Raw genomic sequence first — 8762 nt, 5'->3', positions numbered from 1 at the left:
TATATCAAGCTTTATGCTTTTCTCCGGACACCACAAAGGTACAAGGTGTATCCAAAATCATACTTACTCAATGCAGGCCACGGACTGCAAATGCTTGACTCTTTCAACAACAAATAATTTCTTTCGCCTATCCAGTGCAGTTCTATTTCAAGCGTTAACGAAAACATGTGTGAAGCCGTAGTCCTAAGTACATGAGGGCCCGGTAGCTCTAATTAAATCAGGTTAAATAAATAAATAATGAAAAACATTAATAGATATTGTTTAACCCATTATGGAAAGTATCATAAAAATAATAAAAATAAAATTACAGCTTTACACACAAAAATAAAGCGTTTATAGAAATAGTTCTCAATGCCACTAACAGGTGGCTCTATTTGTTATGTTTGCAGAACATGGGCATATATTTGAGATACTTCAAAATGAATTATTTACGAAATTGACAAACGAAAGACAATTGCGCTGTATGTTAATGTCTTCAATTTGTGTCTCGAATGTACATTACTGTCTTGAATTTTATGTGTCATTACGGTCTACATCTTATAACAAAGATTTACGTTTACTTCTTCAGACAAGGAAAACTTGCGTACCACTTTATTTTCGGTTATGATTGTACGGATTTTGTGATATGAAACATCTGATTCACGTTTTTTCCATGGTTACAGAAAATGCGTCAGCTCTCGGGCAAAATTGTGTATTATTCAAAGTTGAACGAACACTTAATGATAATTTTGAGTGCTTTTGGGTCATGCAGCGAAAATTAGTCTACCTATAAATGTCACAACAAACTAAAACGTACATCTTTGTTTCTACTTCCTTGTCATAAAATGGATGTAACACATGCAACTTACATTTGATTAACTCACAAACCTATACTGTATTATATGAAGCTTGTGACGTGGCATAGTTCGGAAAAATAGTTAATTTATTTCCGTAATCACAAATATCTTTTGTTTCTATTATATTTCCAAAAGTTATTCAATTACAAAAATATAACTTTCCTTCTTTATTCTCAAAACTGAAAATAATTTTGTAAATAATTTGATTTATAAGATGTTCTGGGTGTTTTTAGGAGGAATTGTAATTTATTTATACTGTACTATGAAACTGATCACTTGTATTCCGTCAGCTCAGTTGATCACTTCAGGACAGTCTCCGCTTGTGGGTTAAAGCTCGTAGAAGAATGAGATACTGTGCATTTAGTTTTTATTTGAGCACTACAACTTAGTGGATATGGAAATGTTTCTGTGTTATATGAAAATCTTATTTATGAAGAGTGAATTGCAAATAAAAAGTTTTAATCCCAAGAATGTGTAATTAAGCTTCAGTTTTATCAGAGAAAACTCCCAGGGATATATTTAAGCTCATCAAGCTTATGAAATGAAAACTACTCTTGGACATTGCCAACTTAAAATTAAGTAGTAATACGCTCTAAAAAAGAAAAAAAGAAAAGAAGAAACACAGACACACCGTCAAGGAGCTATGCCATTTGGTCTCAAATTGATATTAATACAGTTATCCACGGAAAATGCAAAACTGTAAACGTTGGCGGCCGATGGATGAATGTGTGACACTGCAGCGCAATTTCACGTTGCAGCCGGCAAGAGCAGTGAACAGGAGACATGTCGATGCCAGGGCATAAATCAGGTGTTGAAATCAGAAGAGAGACCCCGTCACTACGCAGTAGTTTTGAGATATATTGAAAAAAACTGTATATCTTGGGTAGTACTATTCCAAAAATTTATAGTTACTTCCACACGCTCTTCAGGAAGAATACGATATTGTACTAAAATATGTAATAACGGAAAAAAAGCAAATAATAAAAAGCGGTAACAGAAAATAAATTACATATCACCTTTTTTATTTAAACAATATTCATATCGTGTTACTAAAAAAATAGTATATTTTCAAGCAAAATATTCTTTCTCGTCATTTAAACATGTGCATACACATTCCTATTATTTGTACAAAACATTGATAATAAAACAATACACATCAAAATGGGCAATATAATGGAAGAGAATATACCTTTCAAGCGCCTTGGCTTGTAACATGGGAGAGTTAATTCCACATTTTTTTACTTATTAAGCAACAGGCACATGTTCATAAACTTGTCACTATTGACCATCCTCCCAAGCGTCACTTTCAGATTCATTTTATTCCGCTCCACAAATCACTTTATTAATGGAACATTTTGCCAGAACATTATCAAAGCACTCACGAAACTGCAAAGGATGAACATCAATCATGCGTGAAACATCTTGTAGTTTTATCAAGATTGAGAGCAATGCTTTCGTCACGGTCAAGTCCTCTTTCTGCACGAAATTAAATTTCAACACTGGTTTAGACAGGGAAAAATTCACTGAACAAGTCTCATTTTTTTTACAACCAACAGATGCGGAATCGCTTGAACATAACAACTATAGTAATAATTCATATACTCCAAAATATCGTTGACTCGCAAGTCGCCGCAGTGGTGTCATCTAAAAAGAACTTGCGATACGGCGGCCGAACTTCCCCGCATGGGGCCTCCCGGCCAACAATGCCATGCGATCATTTCATTTCACTCCAAAATGATTACAAGTCACCTTTTTGATCTCAACGCCTCATATTGTTTGCGAATTTCATTCCGTGTACTGAGCTGAACAGAATTATGCCTCTCAGATAGCATGTGAGAGAGGCCGCGTAGTTGGGTTCAAAGAGGGTGGTTGGAATAATCGTGGAATCGCTCTATATCTGAATAGAAGCGATGCCATTATTCGACGTTGTTGGCTGGAATGGCCGAACGCAGCCTCAAGAAGGCTGACCTAGAGAGACGACGAGACCCGATGACCGAGCAATCGTCAGAGACGCACTCAGGGCCCTGAATTCATCACTGTTATTGAGCCGACATGCAGCTGAAGCTTCAGTCACCACAGGCACCATTAACAGATCGGGTCGTGGAAAGGAGGCTGAGCTCATGCCCCTCCCCCCCCCCCCCTTGCACCAACTGCCATTGACCCCTGTACACAAATCCGTTCGCAGTGGTATCGGGCGGAGCCTTAACAGTAGCTACTACCTCTTTGAAGAACGTAATTCGGTATCAAAAAATCTAAAATAGTAAGCTACTATTAATTAAATCCACGAGGAAAATATGCGAAGTGCTTCCGCATAATTTAAAAGCCGTACTGGATTATTTAAAACGTATTTGAATGTGCCTGTTGCAGCGGACCCTCCGTAAAGACTTTAACAGCATGGCGCGGCTACCTCCGGCTGCAGAAACGACCGTTTTGTTCGTTATGAACATCTGCTGCTGCCACTCACGATTTTTCTTTATTTACATTCCCATGACGCATTTCGGAAAGTAATTCCCACTATCAAGTCCTAATGTGACTCCCCCAGCATAGCCTAATTTCATCGGACCACGTTCCATTATTCCTGTTCTACTTTTGTTGATGTTCATCTTACAGCCTCTTTTCAAGACACTTCTAAGTCCTTTACCGTGTCTGATAGGATTACTATGTCATCAGTAAACCTGAATCTTTTTTATTTTTTCCTGAACTTTGATTCCTTTGCCAAATATTTCAAAGAATGTTTTCGAGTCAACACTGACGAAAGCTTTCCCCAAATGTACATATGTTATAAAAGTTGGTTTGCTTTTCTTCAATCAGGCCTTTGAGATAAGTCGTTGTTCAGTATTGCCTCGAGTGTACCTACATTTCTCTGGCAACCAAAATAATCTTTCCCGATGTCGACTTCAACCAGTTTTCCATTCCTCTATAAGTAATTCATGCCAGTATTTTGCAGCCATGACTGATTAAAATGATAGTTCTGTAATTCTCACGCCTGTCAGCACCTGCCTTCTTTCTCTTTCGGAATTGGTAGAGTTGACAAATTTGAATCTCAGTGCACAACGCGGTTTAACAGTAGGGAGGAAGGTTGTGGGACAGGTACTAAGGCGGCCACTTCAGTCTGGAACTAAGAATGCGTTCAGGAGCAATGTTGTGGCCGCAGACAGAGATTAAAGCGCGCGAAACAAATTTTCAGGATCCGTGAGGCGCTACACGCAGCGCTTAACGCCAGAGGTTCAGGCAACCAGTACGACTAAACAGTATAGCGGGTTGCCTACCAACCATCTCTAGTGCTCTATTCCCCCACTTGCTGTGTATCTCAGTTGCCATTGATTTGACATTCACTGTAAGACGGAAGGTGCGAAGCGAATGTCAGAGACGTCAAGCAAAGTGACCGTCTGAACTCTACTGATATTAACCACAGACTCGCAGTACGTTTATCCACTTATTCAATGTTTTACCAACAATCCATCTGATTTTGAGAGTAAGACAGATATTTTCGAGCACAAAACTAGAAGAAAAAATGATGTGTTATCGTTTATCGAATCTAGCTTTGGCACTTTAAAAGGTATATTACGCAGATATAAAACTCTTTGAGAACCTCCCCACGGAAATAAGATTTCTGACAGATAGCAGAAATGTTTTAAAATGTTGATTAACGATGTTTATTCGTAAGAAATTCTCTTATATCATTAGAAGTATTCTTGAGTAGGAATAATTAGTCATTAAAAACCTGTAAATGGCCACCACATAGCTATATAAATACTTTTTCAGAGTGTCACTCCTTAGGATGGTCTGGCACATTTTCTCTGATGTTTCGGCAAATATCTGCAGTCAGTCCAAACAAATACTGCTCATCGCGTCTTTCACACTACGCCCAGCACTGACGGAAAGCGTCATATTGTTTCCTGTTGCAAACAAAATGGTTTTTAAGACGGAATTTTACGTGCCCGTTCGACAGAATGGTCCCAGATTGTCTTAGTGCGATATTTGTTTTGTCGTTGGGTATTGACAGGGACAGTAGAACACGAAGAAAAACCAGTACTCCAGTTGCCACTGAGCAGCACTGCTGTATAGTGGTAGCATACGGGGCTGTTGCTGCTCGAGTATTGTTTATTCTTTGTGTTCTACTGTTCCTGCTAACATATGTCGATAAAACGAATATGGCACTAGAATAATCTGGGACCACTCAGTCGAGTGGGCATGTAAAATTCCGCTTTAAAGCCGTTTTGTTAGTAACAAAAAACAAGATCACGCTTTCCGTCGACGGTGGAGGTAGAATGAAAGACGCTATGAGCAGAATATGTTTGAGATGACTCGAGCTACACGTTACAAACACGAAATTAAAAAAAAAAGACCCTGGCGACTCTTTTCATTCTTAGGAGGGGCACTATATGTATGAGAGCGATCACTTTCTGTGGTTGTTCTCTTTGCACATTCCATTCATCCTGTTTATTTTGAATATGTTCTGTGGAACAAGTAACTAACGAAGCACGTGGTGTTAGGAGGAGGAACATAGTGAATTCACTGCCCAGCGGAGCAACAGAAAGAGCTAAAAGGCAGAGCTTAAGCTTATCTCTGCCGGAGTTGTCATTTGCGTGCCAAGTGAGGGGGACGTAGAGTTCTGTACGTATGGTGTACAGAAAAACCCACCAGTAACGTCGACCGTTGGTGGCTGCTCAGTTTGAAAGGTCTGTCCATCGTACCCAGAGAGAGAATCGAGTTATATGTAATGAATTAACGCTACAAAAAATCAGAGCATAGGTTGTTATTCGTATCGATGAGACGAACTCGTTCACGTTTGACAGCTGTCTTTACAATGAAAATGAATAGTTAAGGTTGTGACATATACCGTTATGACTGAGTGTGAGAGGGCATCTTTGCAGCACTGGAGACTACGTTCTGCCAAAACCTAGATCAGTGACCACTACATTGGAGCACTGGCAGCGGCCGCTTCCTTCTCTGTAATAGTAGGTGCTGCAGCGAGGCTGAGCTTCAGGGCCACCGGGCAATGGCAGCTGGAGCGGAGCAAGAGATAAGCCACTACTTCAGTAGCCTGTCTTTGCATAGATGGGTACGACCAAAAATATAATTCTTCAGTAACATAATAGAAACGATCATGGTGGAAGGTTTCCTTGCTTTGAACTCTGAAGCTGTCACGAAAAACTCGGGACCTATCACAAATACCATAATTTAATAATGAAAATGGCAGTGATTAAGAAAGAAACAGTAGACAGCCTTGTGAGAGATAATGAGCCTTCTAATAGCCCAGTTTAGACCGCTTTTCTTGGGAGACTTAGAAGAGCGGGGACGATCACTTGCCTTGCGCATCTGTAAGGAGAGAGGAGCACTCCAGCTTGACGACAAACACGTGAAGTATAGGCTGCGATTTAGCCATTCTGTTGTTTTTAGTGCGTATGTTGTTGTGTTCTGTTCTGTGTGGCAAGTGGTGTACTTTAATTGTGTGTACTAATGCAGTTAATTAAAATGTATGATTTGTGGGGACATATACGTATAGTTACTCATCAAATGACGCCACACACACGAAAGTGACAACACAACTTCTAGCGGGAAATTACACCGTCTTTTTTCATGTTCGCACTATGAAACGCGTAAATACCTGTGTGAAGCATCGTACCAACTCGTATGTTAAAACATCGCAGGGCTTTTTTTTGCATCGCAGTTTCAGTGGAATTAATATTACTCTAACGTTATGGGCTCGCGTAGAGAAGTATTATTGTGTGGTATATTTATCACTCATCATTTCGGAGTAAGGCAATTTGTGTGAATTCACGTAGCTGAGATAAAAGATAGCCGTTATGGGGGCAACTACAAGAATTAAATGAAAACTGCTATTAAATTTGCAAACAAATTAAAATCACAGAGAATTTAAATAATATAATTAAAATGCGAATTTTGAGAGTTATTTCTCCAGCTCTGTGCCGTTTAATATTGGCAATATTCAAATAAAACATTGAGGCCGTGGAAATGGCCGTCAATAATCATAGGCTCGCACTGTATAGCTTCATAACATGTAGGGATCCTAAAGATAGATAAATAAAGGTTTTTGGAGAAATAAAACACATATATTTAACCAAAATGCAACGTAAGTACACTTACAATGTTTTTCATGTGTATCCTGATCCAAGATCAAGACCAGAGTAAGTACTTACATAAAATAATTCGACTGTTTCACAGTTATTAATGTTTTAAACTTAGAACAAACAATAATATGCATAATAAATCGATATTGTTTTTAAATATAATTACATAGAATGATAAATGTTTTCTCTGTACATTTTACGTACGTCTTTCAAGAATCATAAAAGTCTTTAGTCATTACACTGTTCGTAATTCCATGTGAATAAATATTGTTCTCTCCGGGCAACCAGTACACCATATGTAGGTCAACGCTAATGGTTTGCCATGTCGATCTGTGTTTTCATCAAATCATTTTGTACACTAATGGATACAGCCCATAGGAGGATCAATACATCTGTCGTCCTCATATGATTATTTCTGTAACGTATAAACGATTGTTTAACAAGCATCTCAGAAACTGTGCGGCTTTGCTGACGATGTTCTCATTGTGGATGATATTCCAGTGACGAGGCTTAATATGAAATCAATGTAATTGATTAAACTGTTTCAGAGTCGTTTCCCCACAGCAACCTAGCTTGGGTTTACGAAGCACAAATACAGTGATCAGTAACAGGTTAGTTGATGCTGGATCAGCTAGATAGGCGTAAACTATGTGAAATGATAGCCACTGGCAAGAGCTAGCCCTGTGCAAAAATCTCGGCGATTCATTCAAGACTTAAGACGCTAGACGGCTGTAGCATAATTTAAATCCGGCAATATTCAAATTCCGAGAGCCTAACTGAGATATGTGCAAGTAGTACGATGACAGCACGAGGCAAACACACACATGCAACCATGCTGTAGATATAATACTGATTTCGTGGCGAAGTTATTTAATTTGAACGGCACTTGGTAAAATTGACTGTAATTCAAAGTTGGTATCACATTGTAAGGTGTCAGTCAAATCCAACACCTTCCATGAAAATCCTGACATGATAAGCAAATCCAGTAGTATGTCAGATAGCTCCGAATAAATCGTGACATTAAATTAACCAAAGTAATACGAGTAACGAATGAGCAAATGGAATATCACAGACTAACACAAGAATGCCTAAATGCATGTCGTACCTTCCTACCGTGAGACAGACGCAGTTCCGAGGGGAGAAACGAGAACAGAAGCCGAGAGCAGAACCGTGTTAAGCTGGAAGGCCCTACGATAAGGGACGGACGGACACCCACGTCGCCAACTAACCGCTAGGACCACACCAACCGCAAGTTTTAGCGTGAGACTTTTTCGCGTCTCTGTTACGTCAGGACCACCCCCCAGCCCATGTTAAAAGATAGAGCCCTCCAGAAGAACAGTATAGATCTTACGATAACGTTAAAAGGACCACACCAGCTGCAAGTTTTATCGTGAGACTTTTTCGCGTCTCTGTTACGTTGCAAACTTTAAAAACATTGCCCCACCACGAAAAGTATAACGTTTCTCATTGGATAGACAGAATTTTTGTAAGAGGAGCTTAAGGTTAACATTGAGACCCTGATTGGTCAGATGAAAACACAGATAGTTTTTTTTTAAACCAACTTCGGTAAATTGTAGTAAGGAGAAGTTAGGAGAAGAGTTGCTTCGGAGACGGCGAGGTGAGCGGAGCTGTGCTGCCCGCTGCCCCCTGACGAACACCGACAAGGTAATGAACGCACGCGATGCCGCATAACATCGCATAAAGCTTCACTCAGAACTGCAGAAGTCTCATCTGCTACACCCCCTTTTTGCGTAATACTAGTGTCGATCGTCAATTAAAGCTCATGGTGTTCACATTTGCCACTTGAAGTAAAAATCTGAAACGCGATGAT

The sequence above is a fragment of the Schistocerca piceifrons genome, chromosome 2, assembly GCF_021461385.2.
Source record: "Schistocerca piceifrons isolate TAMUIC-IGC-003096 chromosome 2, iqSchPice1.1, whole genome shotgun sequence".
In the NCBI taxonomy this organism is placed as follows: domain Eukaryota; kingdom Metazoa; phylum Arthropoda; class Insecta; order Orthoptera; family Acrididae; genus Schistocerca; species Schistocerca piceifrons.
The sequence above is the reverse complement of the archived record's forward strand: the minus strand, read 5'-3'. Positions refer to the sequence as shown.